This window comes from Artemia franciscana, chromosome 10 (genome assembly GCF_032884065.1).
Source record: "Artemia franciscana chromosome 10, ASM3288406v1, whole genome shotgun sequence".
Taxonomy (NCBI): domain Eukaryota; kingdom Metazoa; phylum Arthropoda; class Branchiopoda; order Anostraca; family Artemiidae; genus Artemia; species Artemia franciscana.
In genome coordinates, this window is record NC_088872.1 from 35,807,253 (window position 1) to 35,829,287 (window position 22,035).

The 22,035-nt window shown below is 35.6% G+C and overlaps 1 long non-coding RNA gene across 3 annotated transcripts in view; it reads right to left on the bottom strand.

Moving 5' to 3' along the window:
- The window catches only part of LOC136032139 (uncharacterized), a 171,088-nt gene extending 149,586 nt beyond the window's left edge, over positions 1 to 21,502 (bottom strand). For 2 of the 3 annotated variants that reach the window (XR_010618663.1, XR_010618661.1), the window contains exons 1-2: positions 21,355 to 21,502; positions 11,278 to 11,504 (exon numbers count right to left, since the gene is read on the bottom strand). This is a non-coding gene — a long non-coding RNA (uncharacterized LOC136032139). The remainder of the gene's footprint in view (positions 1 to 11,277; positions 11,505 to 21,354) is intronic. The other variant, XR_010618662.1, reaches the window with a different exon arrangement.
- Between the last annotated feature and the right edge of the window lie 533 nt (positions 21,503 to 22,035).

The following is a 22,035-nucleotide window of genomic DNA, read 5'->3' on the forward strand; positions in this document are numbered from 1 at the left end:
GTTAAAAAATTTAGCAGAATGAAATAATTATTCTGAATTTTAACAAACTATGTCATTTTAAGCTAAATCTCAAGCCTTAACTTGCAACATTTCTTTGAACTAAAATAAGACGGATTTCACAAAAAACCTAACAAGTGTTTTCCAAATAGGAAACACTTCAGCATTCTGGGTTTCTAAGGAAGTTACTTTTGATAATAACCAGAGCTGGGATAGTTCCATAATGCTGGATAATCATCAATAAAGCGCTGTATATAGAAGTCTTCTTAAACCACCATCTTCAGCCTTCTTAAGCCTTATTGTTTTCAATAAAATGCTAAGACTTTAAGTAGAACAAAATGAGGCCGTAGAAACGCGGTGAGATTTAAAAAAAATATTTTCATTTAGCTTAGGTTTAATGTTCAATTTCTCTTTTTCACTTTTTTTTGAGTGAACACAGAGGAAGAAAATTCAATTTTATGTTAGCAATTTATAATTATGTAAGGAAGAAACAACTGTGCTTTAGCTTATGACTAATATTTGCTATTTCTCTTTTTCAGGTTCTCTTTTAAGTCAGCATGAAGGAAGAAAATCTGATTCCAAGTAAGTAATTTTCTAATTATTTAAAGAAACGAACAATAGTGCTTAAGTTTGCGACTAAAATTTGATATTTCTCTATTATAGATTCTCTTTTTAGTCAATATCGAGGAAGAAAAGTCAATTCCAAGTAAGTAATTTATTAAGTCAAAATTTCGTGTGATAGTGAAAATTATCTGAATAATGTTTCAAAAGATATTACATGTTTAACAGGGGCGTAATTTGCTATGAGCCAGGGGGAGGGCAACTGTCTCCTCCAGCCCTAGTTTGCCTTCTCCTCCCAGCTGAAATTTATTTTTTACTAATAATCTTGTAATAACTAAGATAAGCCTGCATAATTCATGCATCCAGAGAAACAGGTCAGTTTCCTTATTATATCCTTGCCTTTATGGAGTTATTCCAAAGCTTGGAAAAATGTCAAGTGTCACCCAATACTAGATGACACTGATATCCTGATGACTTAACCACGTTAGCTACTTGTCCCACTACACTTATCCCGTTTGAGTTTAGAATTGAGTTTAGAATCAATAAGTATGCAACATAATGTTTCAAAAGATATTACATGTTTAACAGGGGCGTAATTTGCTATGGACCAGGGGGGAGCAACTGCCTCCTCCAGATCCCAGTTTACCCCAACTCCTAGCATCCAGATAACTCCTAGCATCCTATAATTCAAGCATCCAGAGAAATAAGTCAGTTTTCTTTAGTATATCGTTGCCTTTATGGTACTTTATGGCTAATTTTTCTTTTTACACTGTCATTTTCACTGGATTTGGAAGAATTGGCTCCAACCTTAAGCCCATCCCCCCCCCAGGATTTTGAAAAAATTACAACACTGATGATTAAGATCTAATGAAGAACCTAAGTTATCAGCGTTCTCATATTCAATTATTCTATTCTTCATGTTTTTAGTTCTTTTTCTAGAAATAGAAAAACGGGTTATTATATGCATTGTCCCTAACTGCTTTATCTTTTGTCTAAGAATCAATCGGTTTTAAGGCTGGACGGACTCGCAAAGAATCTTCCTATACCTCCCATGTTAAACATTTGGAGTTTGCCTGACGTTCCTGAATTAGTGATTTTGGTGGTTTTTATGTCAATAGAAGTAAAAAAAATCTGGTGAATATTTTGGCATAATCAAATCTTAAAGCCGACAATTATTTTTTTTATAATTCCAAAATAATTATAAAACCTGTTTCGGGTTTGCATTCTAGATTGCTATGCTTGACATTGTTGTTGTGGGGTATCAAAAAATAGAGCAAAAAATTTTCTATTCATCAATAAGAAGCTTTTTTCTATAATATATACCTCCTGGCTGCAGTCCCTTCAAATACTTTACATATTTGTGTTCCGAAATCAAAATTTCCCCTCAAAAGGTTAGATTGAGCTGTAATCGGAACATCTAAGAATGCAAAAATTACACCAAGGGGCTAACCACTCGGATTGTTCAGGAGCGATTCAGTCAAGCATTATTTAGTTCTAACCTGTTTAAAATGAGTCTAGAGAAGAAGTAAGGTGCAGACACCAAACTGCCGGTTAATGAATATATAAGAAAATTGTATTGTATAAATAATTAAGGATAAGCTGCGTCTAATCCTAGAGATAAATTGAACACAGCACAAGGGCCGAATAAGAAGCAATGGTTTTATTTTAAAAAGATTGATCTATCGTTTTGGTTTAATTAAAATAAATTCAGGACAAATTTATGTATTGTAGTATAAGTACAATTTTGCATAATCTTCGTACTGAAATAAGAATTAAAAATATATAAAACAAGCTAATTAATAACTAATGAATAAAACAAAATAACTAATGAACGAAACAAAATGTCCCCAGAATATTTAAATTTGTTATAGAAAAACCCGAGTCTTGCTGTAGAACTACCAAAGCAAACTACAAAAGCAGTCAATGACCAGTCTCAAGTCCAAGGCCTTTCCAAGAAACAATCCCACCCCTTGGTAAATAAACCCCAATAAAAATTACCCATACTAAAGCAGTCAAATGACCAGTCTCAAGTCGAAGGCCTTTCCAAGAAAAAATTCAACCCTTTAGTAAGTGAACCCCGATAAAAATGGTCAAAACCCTAATAAAGTTCTTATATAGTTCTTGTTATTGACCACAGTAACATGGGAAAAAAAGAAATATACGAGGGCTCCATTTGCCAAATGTCCAGGCCCATCGTGAAAAGTTGAAATTAAATTATCGGGCTAGAGGCAGACCGCGTTTACCAAAATATATGTTAGAAGACTTAACGGATGCTTCGGTTCACGACGAATCAAGTTCCGAAGGAATTGGAACAAATTCCCCTTTTGTGTTGAAAGTTATCACTTCTGGAAGAAATTTGGGGTCAGACCTTCTAAAAAGCTCACGCTGGATTGTGGATCTGCCTTACCTTTTTAAGAATTATGAAAAGCTCGTGATTCGCCACATGTAAGTTTTTTCTTTGTCTTTCATTTTACGTCATTGATTTACTGCTATCAAAATTATTAGGATGGGGAATTATTCTGGGTTGCAATTAATACAACTTGTACCTTATTAATTCTTGATAATTGTCTTTTCTGCTATAGAGAAAGAACGTTCGATAACTTTTAAAGATATTTTCATCCCAAAACAGAAAGTTAAGAAAGTAACACCATCAGATTCAGCGTATCACAGAACCTTATTGTACAAGTTTCAAGCTCCTATCTACAAGAATGTAGAATTTTGTATATTTTGCCAAAACACAAATCCCAGATGCGTGTTTATTTATTTAATTCTTTTTTCCAAGGGTGATTGTACCGACCCAGTGGTCTTAAAATTTTGCGAGAGGGCTCATTCAAATGGAAATGAAAAGTTCTAGCGCCATCAAAATCCTGATATAGCCATTTTATTCAGCATAGTTGAAAAACCTTATAACTATGTCTTTCAGGACGACTTACTCCCCCAAAGTCCCCATGGGAGAAGCTGCAAGTTAAAAACTTTGACCAGTGTTTGCACATAGTAATGATTATTGGGAAGTGTACAGACGTTTTCAGTGGGATTTTTTGGTTGGAAGGAGGGGTTGAGAAGAGGAGATTATGTTAGGAAAATTTTCCATGAATGGGAGGGGGCAGGATTATCTAGCATGATTTAAAAAAACAATGAAAAAATAAATATGAAAAAGTGTTTTCAACTGAAAGTAAGGACCAGCGGTAAAACTTAAAAAGAACAAAAAATATTACACATATAAGGGGTTCATTTCCTCCTAATCTCTCACTCTTTACGCTAAAGTATTTTTCCGTAATTTCAATTATTTATTCTACGGCCTTTGTGATTCAGGGGTCATTCTTAAGGATTTAGGACAAAATTTAAGCTTTAGTGTAATGAGCGAGGTATTGACAAGTGGGCGAGCCCCCCTTATATACGTAATAAATACCTGCGAATATAGAAGTTCGTTAGGTAAGCTAATTCGTAAGTTACGTATATTTTTACTAATGAAAACAATCGTAAAAAACTAAAAGCTCTAGTTGCCTTTTTAAGTAGCAAAAAATTGGAGAGCAGCTGGGCCTCCTTCCCCACTCATTTTTCTCAAAATCGTTCGATCAAAATTATGAGAAAGCCGTTTAGCCAAAAAAATAAAAATTCAAATTTCGTTTTAATTATTCATCTGCGCAGAGCCGAAATCAAAACATGGATTAACTAAAAAAACATTCAGAAATTAAATAAAAAACGATTTTTTTTAAATGAAAGGAAGGAGTAACATTAAAACTTAAAACGAACAGAAATTACCCAGTATATGAAAGGGGCTGTTCCCTCCTCAACGCCCCGCTCTTTACGCTAAAGTTTTTACAGTATTAAACAGTAGATCTTTTAAATTATATTTTTGGTAAAAAATAAGGAGAGGGGCACATTTGAAGGAAGGCCTAAAAATTCAGAAAAGAACTTAAAACAACCATAAGTAGCTACTTATACTATTCCTAAGAGCGAATGCTTCGCTATACCCCACCCCTCGCCCCTCTTTAAGCGACAGTTTATAGCCCATTATATATTTCCCCATTACATTTTGAAATAGCCCCACTTTTTACTTCTGTATTAATTTATGACGAAAGCTAATCAATCGGCGGAAAAAATGAGTCGCGCTATTCTGAAATAAATAAAAAAAAAAACAAGTTTTTTTAACTGAAAGTAAGGAGCAACATTAAAACTTAAAACGAACAGAAATTACTCCGTATATGATAGGGGCTGTTCCCTTCTCAACGCCTTGCTTTCTGCGCTAAAGTTTGACTCTGTCTCACAACTCTCCATTTAAAAAAAAAAAAAAAACTTGCCAATTTGAAAAATAAAAAAAATATACTATGACGTTTAGGGGTGTTTCCCCTTATTTTCCAAACTCGTTACTCGAAGAAGAGGGGGATATGTTGGGGGAACTTTCCTTGGAGGAATTTGTCATGGGGGAAGAAAATTTTCATGAAGGGAGCCCAGGATTTTCTAGTATTATTTAAAAAAAAAATAATGAAAAAATAAATATGAAAAAGCTTTTTTCAACTGAAAGTAAGGAGAAGCATTAAAACTTAAAACGAACAGAAATTATTAAGCATACGATAGGCTCACCTCCACCTAATACCTCGCTCTTTACGCTAAAGTATTTTTAGTAATTTCAACTATTTATTCTACGGCTTTTGTGATTCAGGGGTCATTCTTAAGAAATTGGGACAAAATTTAAGCTTTAATGTAAAGAGCGAGGTACTAACGAGGGGGTGAGCCCCTTCGTATACGTAATAAAAACATGAGAATACGGAAGTTAGTTACGTAAGCTAATTTGTAAGTTACGTATATCTTTTACTAATAAAAAGATTCGTAAAAAATTAAAATTTTTAGTTGCCTTTTTAAGTAACCAAAAAATCGGACGGCAACTAGGCATCCTCCCCCGCTCCATTTTTTCTCAAAATAATTCGATCAAAACTATGAGAAAGCACTTTAGACAAAAAAATAAATATTAAAATTTCGGTTTAATTATTCATCTGCGGAGAGCCAAAATCAAAACATGCATTGATTCAAAAACGTTCAGAAATTAAATAAAAAAAAAAAACAGTTTTTTTAACAGAAGTAAGAAGCGACATCAAAACTTAAAACGAACAGAAATTACTTCGTATATGAAAGGGGCTGCTTCCTCATCAACGCCCCGCTCTTTACGCTAAATTTTTTACTGTTTTAAAAAGTAGAGTTAAAAGAAAGAGTCAAACTTTAGCGTAAAGAGTGGGGCGTTGAGGAGGAAACAGCCTCTTTCATATACGGGATAATTTCTGTTCGTTCTAAGTTTTAATGTTGCTCCTTACTTTCATTTAAAATGCTTGTTTTTTTATCTAATCATTAAAAAGTACGGATAAAGGTTCTGAAAGAATGTCTGCAAAGGCTTTAAAGGATTTGAGAAATAAACTAGCTAATTTGATCCTCCTAACTCATAAAAGCATATTGGTATTTTTAATCGTACTAATAAGAACTTTGTGAATTACTCGAATAAAAATTTAAATGATAGTTGAGATGCAACTGAATTTGGGGCACGGATTTTTACTTTGAATTTGATTTTAGGGAGTCAAGTGAGACTTAATTTTTCTTGGAATTTGGTTAGTAATTTCCGTTGGAATTTGGTAAATCGACACGGGTCTGTTTAGAGGGCATTTCCTGTCATGCCCCAAAGGATTTTGTAAAGTTTTGAAATACTTGGCTTTCCTGATTGGTAGTTCCAGGACAGTTTTTGGCTTGGTTACATACATAAATAAAATTGGGTGGTTTAATCTGACAATGAAATACAACAAACTTTCGGTTAGATCGTATAATTTCCACTTCTCGCCCATTTCTAGCTATATTTAATATTTTATTTCATATTTTAATTACCCTACATCGCTCACTACTCTACATACTACCTATCCTTTTTGAAGCTATAGCACTTTCCTTTCTACCAAAACAATAAAATCGCTACTTTACTATTTTACTTCCTCACAACCAATTAGCATTTTATTTACAGGTGCCAAGACATCAATTTGGTTTCAAATATGATGTTTTCTAAAGAACATAGAGCTGGATTGCGCTCAAGACTCATCTTCAAATGCGAATCATGTCATGAGGAAGCCACAATTCACACAGAAAAACCCCTTGCTCCTAGAAGGCTTAAAAAAAAGACAACGAAAACCGTAGTCAAAAAACGGAAAAGGACTGATTTTGATAGTGTGAATACTATCAGAAAGAAACACAAAACAGAAACAGGAACAGTAAGTGTCAACAAAGAGGTAGTGGTTGGTGCAATAAATGGTGGAATGACTCACGCCCAGGTTCAAGAACTTTTCTCTACCATTGGAATAAATACCCCGTCTCAAAAAGTCTTTACGAAATTTGAGAAAGAAATTTGCGTAGAATTGGAAAAAGTTCTCTATGACTATCTTATCGAAAATGGGAAAACCGAGCGAAGGATGGCACTGGAAGCAGGTGAGAAAATTCACCCAAATGGAGCTGTAGAGACATGTGTTATAGTTGATGGAAGCTGGTGTACACGAAGTTATGGGAATAGATATCGTGCACTCTCAGGCTGTGGAGTGGTGATAGGTTTCTATTCGAAGAAACTCTTAAATCTAGGAATTAGGAACAAATATTGCTGTACTTGCGTGAAATACAGGCATCAAGTAAATAGATCTGTTCCTGAACATACATGTTTTATGAACTGGCAGGGGCCCAGTACAGGTATGGAGTCAGATATATTAGTTGACGCATTCCGAATAGCAACATCCATGCACAATCTAAGATATACTCGATTTGTTGCCGACGGCGATTCAAGTACCCATTCTGAAATTATAGCAAGGGTACCATATGGCAGAAATGTAGAAAAAATTGAGTGTGCTAATCATGCGTGCAAATGCTTGAAAAACAGACTATATAAGAAGCAGCATGAAAATGCCGAATGCAGAAGATTTCTTAGTGCCGCAATAATAAAGAAAATGTGTGATTTTGCCAGAAATGCAATTATATGTGCCACCACAGAGAAGAAAAGCGTGAAGGATCTCATCAGTGCGCTGAAGGCAATTCCTCTACATTTTTTCCGTGGCGACCATAGATTTTGTCCTACACGCTGCTCGTTCTCCGGGAAAATTCTACAGGTCAATCCCGAAGACACCCCTAGCAACATCTTTCTCAGCCATGTGTATTCAGCCTTTGATACGCTGACCAGAAGGGCTCGTCTACTGATAGGAAACCACACGAGCAACCTGGCAGAATATTTTATGAGCATAGTTGCAAGGCTTATAGGTGGCAAAAACATCATGGTTAGCCAAAGTGCGCGATATACCACCCGTGTTAAAGCAGCAGGAATCCGATTTACGAAAGGTCACTCAGCTCGCCTTGAAATATTTCGAAGAACTGTAGGATCTACACCAAGTAGGCAGTTGAAAAAACTTGCACAACAGCGGGCCATGACTACTGCTCGACGTAAAAAAAACTGTCTGCTAAAAAGCGCCTTTTCACTAATGCTTCCACAAAACTCCCTTCAAAAGAAATCAGGGAGCCAACCGGAGCAGACAAAAACTACGGCTCGAACGCAACTGCTCCGGATCTTGATTGCAGTGCGCTCGAAATTGCAAAAACAGATTTTTTGACTCGTCTCCAATGCACTGCAACAGATATCCTCAGTATCGAAAAAGCCACTAGGCTTCAGAGAAATTCTATCGATAATAGATGGATAGAATACAGAAAAAACAGAATTACAGCTTATGTAGCTGGTGCTGTTTGTAAAAGGCGGTTGAAGACTGTGGGCTCATTAGTTCGGCAGCTGCTGTATCCCAGAAACCGCCAAACAAAGGCAATGGAGCATGGTCAGATGTATGAGCCTGTAGCTATTGCAGCTTTTGCAAAGAAAATGGGTTGCATTCTGAACTCTGCTGGGCTTTTCATTCACAAGGAATATGGGTTTCTAGGGGCCAGTCCGGACGGGATAGCAATTTTTCCTTCGGGTGAGAAGGCTCTTTTGGAGGTGAAGTGCCCTTTGACAGCAAAAGGGCTTACATTGGAAGAGTGGATAGCGCTTAAAAAAAATACATGTCTAGAAAAGAAAGTTAATAGTGAAATAAAGCTGAAAAGAACACATGACTACTATTACCAAGTTCACATGCAATTGGAATCTTGTGACATTGATTTTGTATACTTTGTAATATTTTTAGGGGAAGAGGAATTATATTATGAAAAGATTGGTCGTGAACGTGAATTCTGGTCTAACAAAATGCTGCCAAATCTACAAAAATTTTATTTTGAGGCACTGTTACCAGAAATTGTCGACGGAAGGTTGCCAAGAAGTATGGAGATACGAGAACCGTTTATATAAATCCAACTGTGCTAGGTATGGGTAGTTATCATGTGTCATTACAGTCTTATCCGAATACAAATTCAGATATACAAATACTCAAGCAACAATCGAACTTTAGAATATTTTTTAATGAACCCGTATGGATAAGCTAAATAAAAAAAAACAAGTTTTTTTTTAACTGAAAGTAAGGAGCGAAATTAAAACTTAAACGATCAGAAATCACTTCGTATATGAAAGGGGCTGCTCCCTCCTCAACGCCCCGCTTTTTACGCTAAAGTTTTTTACTGTTTTAAAAAGTAGAATTGAGAGAAAGAGTAAAACTTTAGCGTAAAGAGCGGGGCGTTGAGGAGGGAGCAGCCCCTTTCACATTCGTTTTAAGTTTTAATGTTGCTCCTTGCTTTCAGTTAAAAACATGTCTTTTTTTTATTTAATATCTGAACGTTTTTGAACTAATGCATGTTTTGATTTTGGCTCTCCACAGATGAATAATTAAAACGAAATTTCATATTTATATGGCTTTCTCATAATTTTGATAGAATCACTTTGAGAAAAAAGGAGCAGGGGAGGAGGCTTAGTTGCCCTCCAATGTTTTGGTTACTTAAAAAGGCAACTAGAACTAGAACTTTTAATATTTTACGAACGTTTTTGCTAGTAAAAGATCTACGTAACTTACGAGTTAGCTTACGTAACGAACTTCTGTATTCTGTTAGTGTTAAATTTTAATGCTGCTCCTTACTTTCAGTTGAAAAAACTGTTTCATATTTATTTTTGTATTGTTCTATTTTGAAATGAGGCTAGAAAATCCTGCGCTCCCTTCATGGAAATTTTCTTCCCCATGACAAATTCCTCCATGGAAAGTTCCCCCAACATAACCCCCTGTTCTCAACCCCCCCCCCCCCAACCAAAAATCCTCCTGAAAACGTCTGTACATTTCCCAATAACCATTACTATATAAACACTGATCAAAGTTTGTAACTTGTAGACCCTTCCACGGGGATTCTGGTGGAATAAGTCGTCCCCAAAGAAACAGTTATAAGGTTTTTCGACTATGCTGAATAAAATGGCTATCTCACAATTTTAATCGGGTGACTGTAGGAAAATAATTAGCGTGGGAGGAGGCCTAGGTGCCCTCCAATTTTTTAGATCACTTAAAAAGGGTACTATATACTTCATTTTTTATATATAATTCACTTGTATATAACTTCATTTCCGTTGGAATGAGTCCGCTCGCAACATTCTAAGACAACTGGTTCGATATAATCACCCCTGGAAAAAAAAATCCATATTTTTGCTGATAGAAGCTTAACACTTCCACGGTAGGGTTCCCTGATAGGCTGATTCGGATGGGTGTAATTTTGGTTTTATTACTTTTATCGGGTGTTTCCCTCTATTTTCTAAAATAAGGCAATTTTTCTTAGACTCGTAATTTTAGATAGGTATCTCATATATTTAAAGTCAGCATTAAAATGCGATTTTGTTCATGTAGCTATTGGTATCAAAAATCCGTTTTTTAGAGTTTTGGTTACTATTGAGCCGGGTCGCTCCTTAGTACAGTTCGTTACCACGAACTTTTTGATAAAATGAAATAAATTTGTCACTTCGCTGCGAGCAATTATTTAAATTATATTTTTCTAAATAGGTCTGCATGAAGTAAAAACCCGAAAATATGTACTTTTTATTTGTAATTTCCACAATTTTATACCGCGTCTCCTGGCAAATAATGATGACCAGATCACAGGCACACACGCAGGCGAGGGATTCACCCACCTTAAATTTGTATAATGCTTAATTTGTCAGCGAAATGTTTAATTTTCCTGTGTTTTCCTGGTATTTCTTTCGTAAGACCTGAACCCCCCTCCTCCAAAAAAAAAATCTCGAATAATAATTTCTCTAATTTTCTCCTCGAATAATAGTTCTTTTCCAAATAAATATTCCTATTTACTTGTCGAATTACGAAGAATGAATATACATTAGTCGTAATTTTCAGTGAGAAACCCCTTGAGTTTAATGACGGCAGTGAAATCTGATAACCTTGAGTATTTGTGTGATATGCCGCGATTGAAAAAGAACTAACAGGCAGTATAATTTTTGGAGGAGCGTCCGGCCTTAATATTCTGCGGCCAAAGTCTAGCGGAATTGTGCAGTTTTGAAGAGCCTATTTTGCATTGTAATTGCTCGTTTATTAAGGGCGCCATTTTGTCGGTATTTTTTCAACCGCTGAAAACAGATCATAGCTGACCCGATGCCTAATTTTCTATTCCTCTTGGGGTTTATTTCAATTTCTCGTTCCACTGTCAATTAAAAAAATATGAATTAAAAAGCAGAAAAAAGTTTTCACATTAAATGAAACTACAACATTTCTTTATTTTTGTAATTAACGTAAAATTAAACCAAGCTACCTTTAGATACTAGATATTTCGGGGTCGTGATAAACCAGTAAGCTCCATACCTCAAAGTCCATATCCACCCCGTTGATGTTACCGTCCTCAACATGTCTTATAGCCCCAGCATGCAAAAGCATAGTGTAGAAATTAATAATGGGCTGTGGAACTTCCAGTTGCACAAGAGAAAGTCTGATAATTTACTTCATCCAATTCACTCAATAGCCAATTGACGAGCATTTGACCTAAAATGATGATTTTTTGAAACAAATTTTTAACAATTTACATATATTGTCAAATAATTACCCTCTCAAAAGAGGGAACGAATATATCTTCTTTGAGTGATAAATAGAAAAATTTACAGAAGCAAAAAAGCGGCATTTTCCCACGGGTCCGAAAGTGATGCCGTGATTTTGGCTGGGTTTATCATTTGTTTTTTCGGACTTGGGATTGAGGTAGAGAAATTTTATCAGATATACCTCTTAAACTTTAAAAGTTCTATCATTGCTAAAGAAATTGGAGCTTATCCTTTGCTCCTTTCTAAGTGGTGACATTGGAAAGTTGGCCTACGGCAAAAAAAAATCAACTTTTGAACAAAGACAAATAGAATTTTTTTTTTCGACGGCAATCAATAGTTCTTGATGAGCAGATCAAAGTATATGTCAACATTTTTTGGTACAAAAATTTTGGTAAAAAAACTGAATTGCATGATAGAATTTAAACTTGTAAATTTGAACATGCTATGCATAGAGGGGAAAGTCAATAATTTGTAATTTCAGATCCTGATTTGAAGAGCGGCCAACTTCAAATTCCGTTTTCCAAGCCCCATTTATTTAGTAATTACATACCAGGTAAAACACACACAGAAAAAGTTTACTTGACTAGTAAAACCCGGAGTTATTTTGGGGTTTTCCATAATTTTATAGCGTATCCGAAGGAATAAGCCGTTGGGACAAGTATTCGAGCAAGAGTTATAACTTATGTAGAATAACATATCAATTATAAATAAGAATAATATATTGAAATCTCATTAGTTGTGGTGAAAAATATTATAGCAAACATAGTGCACTATATTTTTTCGTTTTAACGCAAATTGGAACATTATGTAATGGTCCCAACAGTGGATGCATCAGCGCTATCTATTTCAAAACATCTTTCTTGAGATTGATAGCATTGTGTCCAGTGTTTCCATTTTAGAGATTTCCCCCCTATATTAGGGATTTTCGAGGTCTGTTAGGGGAAGGTTTTTTCATTAAGTGATTTTTGGATTTTTAAAATCTCCTGGATTTTTAAGGTATTTCTAGGTTTTTTCTAAATCTGGTGATTTTTCAAGTTATTGCCCATAGATTCATTATTCGATCAAACAAATCACACAGGAAGCTAACTAATAGAAAAAAAAAGAAAGAAAATAAGTGGTCCATTAGGCCTCCCAATATGTGTTAAATTAGTATTTATGCAAATATACCGCCTTCGAAACTTCCGATTTCACACTATATCAGATATAGACCTCAAAGCGTTATCATCAAGATTATAAGCGAACCTAGTTAATTGCAAAATTGCAAATATGTTCTATATTTCCTATTTCACAAGCTTTTCTCAGGTCAATTTTTTTCTTTATGTTTAGGTTTTTTTTTCTCAATAATCAATCACTTCCAAATTAGATTTATTTTTTTCTGAAACCTTTGAAAGCGGACTGGATATTATTAGACCCTCTACATCAGCAAATGGATCAGAAATGGAGTTATTGAAAAAAAGAAAATAGCTACACATTAAATATAATTTTCAGAATGAAAAAAGGAAGTTATTGAAAAAGAAAATTGGACTTGGTACTTATCATAATAATATTTGTAATATAACTAGATAGGTTAAATTGATAAAAGATTGATAACTGAAGTCGTTAGGGAGTAAGGGGGTGGACTACATCCTCTGGGAATTGTTTAATGGTTTTACTTTTTACTTCTAATATCGAACCGACACTCAATTAATTCACCAAATTCTCTTGTTTGCAATTGAAATACCTAATAAGCACGAATAACTTCCTATTCTATAGAGGTTTCAAGCTCTTATCTGCAAAAATGTAAAATTTTTAATTTTTTACCAGAAAAAAGATCACGGATGTGTTTTTTCTCAGGGATGACCGTACCGAACGAATAGTCTTAAAACATCAGGAGAGGGCTCACTTGAACGGAAATTGAAGTTTATAGTGTTCTTTTTTATGTGACCAAAATAATTGGAGGGCAACCAGCCCCACTCAAACGTCCCTTTTCTTTCAAAAACCGTTTGATCAAAATTTTGAGATATCCACTTGTTCAGCATAGCTGAAAGGTTACAAAACTGCATGCACATATAAGCGATATCACCCTATACTCTTTTTCAATGGTTTTCAGTTTTAATAAGCAGTACTAGGAGACCAAACTTCAATTTGTGAGAGGAATTTCAGACATAAAATAACATTCAGTGTACCCTCCACCCCCCTCCGAAAATGTATACCCCGAACACCCTGATAGACGGAAGACAACTTCTGTGTAATTTTTTCAGATTCCCATCTAAACAAGAGCTAAGAGCTCATATAGCACTTGTGTCGAGGCAAGAACAGCTAAGGGCCAAGAGCTCATATGGTATAAGCTCTAACAAAATTCGAAGAATCAATAGATTGATTTAAAAGGAAAATCAGAGGCTTAATGCCGGACAGAATTTAAAATAAGAGCTCTGAGTCACGATGTCCTTCTAAATATCAAAATTCATTAAGATCCGATCACCCACTCGTAAGTTATAAATACCTCATTTTTTCCAATTTTTCCTCTCCCTTTAGCCCCCAAGATGGTCGAATCTGGGAAAACGACTTTATCAAGTCAATTTGTGCAGCTCCCTGACACGCCTGCCAATTTTCATCGTCCTAGCATGTCCAGAAGCACCAAACTCGCCAAATCACTGAACCCCTCCCCCCAACTCCCCCAAAGAGAGCAAATCCAGTACGGTTACGTCAATCACGTATCAAGGACATTTGCTTATTCTATCCACCAAGCTTCATCCCGATTCCTCCACTCCAAGTGTTTTCCAAGATTTCCCCCTCCAACTCCCCCCAATGTCAAGAGATCTGGTCGGGATTTGAAATAAGAGCTCTGAGACATGAATTCCTTCTAAATATCAATATTCATCAAGATCCGATCACCTATTCGTAAGATAAAAATACCCCAATTTTCATGGTTTTCAAGAATTCCGGTTTCCCCGTCCAACTCCCCCCAATGTCAAAGGATCTGGCCGGAATTTAAAATTAGAGCTTTAGAGCACAAGATCCTTCTAAATATTAAATTTCATTAAGGTCTAGTCACCCTTTCGTAAGTTATAAATACCTCAATTTTCAAAATCCCCCCTCCCCAACTCCACCAAAGAGAGCAGATCCGGTCCGGTTATGTCAGTCACGTATCTTACACAGGTTTTTATTCTTCCCATCCAGTTTCATCCTGATCTCTCCGCTTTAAGTATTTTCTGATTTCCTGATCCCCCCACGACTGCCCCCCCCCAAATGACGCTAGATCCGGTTGAGATTTGAATTAAGAGATCTGAGTTACGAGGTCCTACTAAATATGAAGTTTCAAGAAGATCTGATCACTCCTTCGTAAGTTAAACATACGTTTCTAATTTTTCAGAATTTAACCCCTCCCCCCAAGAGAGCGGATCCGTTCCAATTATGTAAATAACGTATCTAAGACTTCTGCTTATTTTTCCCACCAAGTTTCATCCTGGTCCCTCCAATCTAAGCGTTTTCCATGATTTTAGGTTCCCCCACCCCAAACTCCCCCCAATGTCACCAAATCCGGTCGGGATTTTAAATAAGAACTTTGAGACACGATATCTTTCTAAATATCAAATTTCATTGACATACGATCACCTGTTCGTAAGCTATAAATACCTCATTTTTTCGAATTTTTCAGAATTACCCCCTCCCCCAACTACCCCAAAGAGAGCGGATCCGTTTCGTTTATGTCAATCATGTATCTAGGATTTGTGCTTATTTTTCCCACCAAGTTTCATCCCGATCCCTCCACTTTAAGTATTTTCCAAGATTTTAGGTTCCCCCTCCCAACTCCCCCTCCCCAATGTCACCAGATCCGGTCAGGATTTAAAATAAGAGCTCTGAGACACGATATCCTTCTAAATATCAAATTTCATTGAGATCCGATCACCCGTTCGTAAGTTAAAAATACTTCGTTTTTTCTAATTTTTAAGAATTACCCCCCCCCCCCAACGACCCCAAAGAGAGCGGATCCGTTCCGGTTATGTCAATCATGTATCTAGGACTTGTGCATATTTTTCCCACCAAGTTTCATCCCGATCCCTCCACTCTAAGTGTTTTCCAAATTTTTAGGTTTCCCCCTCCCAGCCCCCCCCCCCCCCCCCGAATGTCACCAGATCCAGTCAGGATTTAAAATAAAAGGTCTGGGACATGATATCCTTCCAAACATCAAATTTCATTAAGATCTGATCAACCGTTCATAAGTTAAAAATACTTCAATTTTTCTATTTTTTCCGAATTAAAAGATGGTCAAATCGGGAAAACGACTGTTTCTAATATAATCTGTTCTGGCCCCTGATACGCCTGCCAAACTTAATCGTCCTAGCTTACCTGGAAGTGCCTAAAGTAGCAAAACCGGGACCGACAGACAGACCGACACACCAACAGAATTTGCGATTGCTATATGGCACTTGGTTAATACCAAGTGCCATAAAAATGGAAAAATAACCCTAAAGTACAGTGTAATTACTGAAACACCAGCAACAATTTTGAAAATGATCTTTTAAAAATTTTCACGGATTAAAATTTGTCCCGCCCTTCACAAATTTTGATAGGCATCAGTCTTATCATTAAAAAAAAGACCTAAAGGAAATATTTTTCTCCCAAGATATTTCCATTCATTACTGACAATTTACTAAAAAATGTTTACAAATTTTGTTCAGCATAGTCGAAAAACCTAATAACTATGTTTTTGGGGACGATTCAATCCCCCAGAGCTCCCAGGGAGGGACTGCAAGTAACAAACCTTGACCATTGTTTACATATAGTAATGGATATTGGGAATAATTTATACAAGAAGTGGTGTAAAATGTCACATCTCGGAAACAACAGTATTCTGCTCACATACACTAAAATTGGAGGCACAGGCAAACAAAGCAACCACATTTAGACAACAAAAGAATAAATAAAATCGAACCGAGAACGATTTTACTTATAAAAGTTATTCATTTTTTTTTAAAGAAAATACCAGAAAAAATCCTTAGAATCCAAGGCTCCTATGGAAGAACCTGAGGCTCTCGTAAAAACAACTGAACATATTTACAGATCTAAAAGGATAATAATTGTGTAACTATCGAGTATCGAGCACTACTATTTATAGTTCTGGGTGGTCGGAAATTTTCTCGTCGAGCATATTCTGATTTAAAATAGACAGAAATATTATATAAATAGACAGACATAATAAATATAGAAAACAAAAGAACCATATCATTCACTTCCCTGTTCAATGATCTTTCAAAATATAATAGCCATCACCGTTAAAACTGTACCCCATACCCTCCTAATGGAGAATGATAATAGCACTAGGCTGTACATAAAATTTTACTGACATTTTTCGTTGTTTTTTTTTCGCAATTTGTTTTATTTAGCATTATAGAATGATTTTGGATAAGAGATAAGCAAAAAAATTATTATAACCCACAAAATCATCAAACTGTGCAGAAAGCCTAGCAGCTATGTCTGGCCCCCATAGGGGACTTGGGCGCATCGAAGGTATAGCAAACAGCGAAGTATTGTGTCAATAGTCACGATCTGTTTCATAAGAATAGATTTTCTTTTTATAATTAAAATTTTAAGTCTAAAATATTAATGCAGATACTTGTCAATTTCATCTTTATAACCCACAAATATAAAAACCAAAAAAGACACATTTGTATCTTAATATCAAAATTTGTCAGTAGAAATGGTCCAATAGGAGATAAAATCAATTGTCAACTGTAGGTACAAGAAACTGAGAATATACGAAAAAATAAAGCATTTATTTCAAGAATGTCATAAGACAAAGAAAGAACCGTCATTTAAATCAAAAATATATAGATATATTCTGACAAATGCCTTGATAGATATCATAGAACCTTGGAATTGACAAAAACTGTCAATCAAAGGGTATATAAACTCGTCATCGAGCATCATTGTAATATTTAGGGAATACAGAAGAATATTTAGCTAGGCATCTAGACTGGCATGAAATGACTAAAACGAAAAAACAACTGTATTGTACCTTAATAGTAATAATTGATTTTTCGCTTTTTTAGGTTCCCTTGTGAGTCAAGATGGATGAACAAACTTCCAATTCAAGTAAGTAATTTATAAACTATTTAAAGAAAAAACAGCTGTGCTGTAGCTTACTACTAATAATTGATCTTTCTCTTTTTCAGGGTCCCTTTTGAGTCAACATGGAGGAACAAACTTCCAATTCAAGTAAGTAATTTATAAATTATTTAAAGAAAAAACACCTGTGCTGTAGCTTACTACTAATAATTGATCTTTCTCTTTTTCAGGGTCCCTTTTGAGTCGACATGGAGGAACAAACTTCCAATTCAAGTAAGTAATTTATAAATTATTTAAAGAAAAAACAGCTGTGCTGTAGCTTACTACTAATAATTGATCTTTCTCTTTTTCAGGGTCCCTTTTGAGTCGACATGGAGGAACAAACTTCCAATTCAAGTAAGTAATTTATAAATTATTTAAAGAAAAAACAGCTGTGCTGTAGCTTACTACTAATAATTGATCTTTCTCTTTTCCAGGGTCCCTTTTGAGTCGACATGGAGGAACAAACTTCCAATTCAAGTAAGTAATTTATAAATTATTTAAAGAAAAAACAGCTGTGCTGTAGCTTACTACTAATAATTGATCTTTCTCTTTTTCAGGGTCCCTTTTGAGTCGACATGGAGGAACAAACTTTAAATTCAAGTCATTAATTTACAAATTATTTAAAGAAAAAACAACTATGCTGAAGCTCACTACTAATAATGGATTGTTATCTTTTTCAGGTTCCCTTAATAATAATAATAATCTTTATTCTTTCCCTTTATCACAATGCAACAACATGGGTATCATCAAACAAAAAAAAAGACATAAACGCAAAAAGACACAACATAAAGAACACACATGATGAGCTATCACTTCGATTTGAGGATATTGTTGTTGCAGTGCTTCATGTAGAATGGAACAAAGGAGTTTAAAAATCTTGTCGTTGAGTGTGTAGGCGGGCATTCTAACAGTTCTTTTCCCTCTTTAAAAGTTGCCAGCCTTGTCTTGTGTGCGTGGGTCACTGAAGTAAACTGAGGCAGGATATCTTGGTGCGTTGTGGACTTCATCCAGGGTTGGGAGCCTGAGTTCGCTCAAGCTTTCTTTGTAGTTTTTGTACTTTGATACAAGAATTATTTTGCAGGCTCTTGTCTGAATAGTTTCAAGGTGACTTCTGTGTTTCTCTGTGAGCGATGGGTGCCAGACAGGACAGCCGTACATGACTATGGGCATTACATTAGTTTTGTAGGACAAAAGAAGGAGTTGTTTTGTCATTCCAAACCTTCTGAGATTTGCAAAGGATTTTAGAAGACCAGCTGCTTTTGCTATGATCTCCAAATGTAAGATAGTCACTTGGTGTGATGCCAAGTATTTTGACTGATTTCTTTGTTTGGAGAGGTGCAAATTGTCAATGCTCTTCTCCTTCAGGAAGTTGACACGCAATGCACAGCTTTTCCCGAGGCTTAGCTGGAGTTTCACTTGATCCCAAAGCTCTGCAACCAGGGGCTCAAGTTGGCCATGTGTTTGTGACAGGAATCATAGTAGACTTATTGAACTATCATCTGCAAACTTGTACCTTTGTTTATGTTGTCTCATCAGTTGGTTGATTACTATGGCAAATAAGATGGGACCTAGCTTGCTTCCTTGGGCTGCTCCACATGTGATGTCTTGGAGGTTGGATGCTTCCCCGTTTTCAAGTTGTACACACTGTTGACAACCAGAAAGAAAACTTGCAATGATGCACAGCAGAAACTGCAAGACATTCAGGGCACAGGCTTCACTGATAACTGTCTCATAGTCAAGGAGATTGAAAGCTTTCATGAAATCAGAAATTATTATATCAGCAAGGGCCTCCAAAATTTCTAGGTGCTCTAGTAGATCATGAATTAATCTGACCAGATAATGTGTTGTGCTGTGCCCTCAATGAAAACCAGACTGCATAGGGTCAATATTTAGGGTCAATATGTTTTCTTTGGAATAGGTGTGATAAATACCTTTTTAAACTTATCTGGAAAAACGCCTTCCAGTAGATACTGGTTATACATCATAGCCAATGGCATGATCAGAAAGGAGGAGCCTTTTGTGTCAACATGGAGGAGGAAACTTCATTTTCAAGTAAGTAATAGATTACTTAAAGAAAAACAACTATGGTGTAGCTTACTACTACTAATTGATCATTCTCTTTTTTAGGTTCCCTTTTGAGTCAACATGGAGAAGGAAACTTCATATTCAAGAAGGAAATTTTAAATTATTTAAAGAAAAAACAACTTTGCTGTAGCTTACTAATAATGACTGATATTTTTCTGTGTCAGGTTCTCTTTTGAGTCAGTATGGAGAAACAAACTATGACTGTTTTATGCCTTTCCTTAAATGTCTAAAAAAAAACATTCTTTGTACCAGACTTTAAATTTCCCAACTAGATACAGGGATAGCCCAATGCCTTCATTGCTTAATCTTGTTCTAGTTAGTGACCATGAGCCAGTCCTAAGTGTAGCAGCTTTACCACCACTTGGTGCAAGTGACCATATTATCATAAGCTGTAGATTTAGACTACACCCAAAAAAGTTTCTTATTTAGAAAACATGTTTGCTTGATGTTGTCAATAGACATTCATCTACAAAATGGATACACAAATCCCAAACCCTCCCATACATGTCAAAGGAATTAAAAATGATAAGGAACAAGAAAAAAAAAAGTTCTGGTGGTTGAATTCACAGAGTGTAATTAATGCATACCATTAACAAAGATAGAAACAAGAATGCAACAGGTGAGATGTATCTCTAGAAATATTTCTGAGCAGCACAAGGAGGCAATAGCTGCATCAGCTAAATCAAATCCTAAAAATTTTAGAATTATGCCTCCAATAAAAACCCTAGAGGGCATTCAATTACCCAGCTGACACATAACAGCTATAAAATTGATGATACCCAAGCTAGAGCAAATTCCCTTACTGATCAATTTACCTCTATCTTCGCACCTGTTGACAGTGCTCCATTCCCAGATCCCTCATATATGACATCATATGTGATTTTGTTATGCTAGGATAGATTTGGGCAAGTGGGTAGGTTAGGGTTTTAGGTTAGGTAAAGCTAGGTTTTGCAGTGGGTAGAATAGGGTTGGGCAGGTGGGTTTTTAGGCTAGTCTATGATGGGGCTGGTCACAAGAGTTTAGTTAGGCTAGGCTAAGATAGGGTTGGGTGGATAGGCTCTTAGGTTCAGTAAGGCTAGATTTTGTTAGTCTTTGCTTGAAATGTAATTCAAGATGACAATGAGTCATCTTGTTTCACAATAGATAATAAAACAAGCAATAAAAGTACAAGTGAGGATAACACAGGATAGAGAACCTGTGGGCTCAAATAATAAAATCTTGGATTAATGGAGAGAAATTCATACAGGGCAGGCTCATCAGTTTCTGCAGAGGAAGAGACAGCCAATTTCACTAGAAACAAAAGATATCCTCTTCATTTCAAGACAGATTGCTAGCAAAAGGAAGGTCTCATAAGGTAAGGTTTGAAATGGAAGAATAGGAACAGGATGATCAAAATAAGACACAACAAGGTTTTATTTTTAAGGATAGTCTATGAATTAACTGCAAGCCTTGAGCATAATATAGTTAACTAGTAGTTTATATTCATCTTTACTTACATCTATGCTATTTCTAGTCCTAGCATATTGGGGAGGGGGGGTCATTTCTTAAGAGTAGTCAATGAATTAACTGAAAGCCTAGAGAAGAATGTAGCCTACTAGCAATTTATATTCATCTTTACTTACATTTGGGAGAATCAAAAATGTCAGGTCTATAAGAACCCATGCCAAGTTGTTGAACCGAAAAGCCTTTTTCTTCTTCTTCTTCTTGATTGGTTGTTTGGAGACGCAAGTGCATAATCTCCATGCAATTTCTTTATTTATTCCACTTAAATCCTAACTAAATCCATGCAAGGTTTGAAGCTGAAAGTACATTTCCTATTCTATTAATAAGAGTGGCATAGTGGCTTGTACTTTGTGGGGAAATAGTATAGGCACTTCACCATAACTGAAGTTCAATGAGTCGCATATTTGTTTCATTGTAGATCTTAGGTTTCCTGTGATATGGCACTCTTTCAATAGATGTCGAATGGACTGTATATCACTTGCACAATCACACATATTTGTTTCACTTAAATTTAATTTCTTCAAGTGTTCTTTTGTTGCGGCATGTTGGGTTCTCAATCGAAATATAATGTTTGCTGCTTTTCGTGTAATTGGTATATACTTTTTATTTGGAGTCTTTCCTTTAAAATGTTCTACATATCGATTACTAGATTTTTCAAGGTTCCGATTTATTTCTGATTTCTTTAATAGCCAGGTAATCCTTCGATAATTTGAATAGAAATTCGTGCACTCTGAACTTATTGAGCCTAGCAAGGTAGCCTCCTTTGCTAGTTTGTCCGCTTTTTCATTTCCATCTATGTC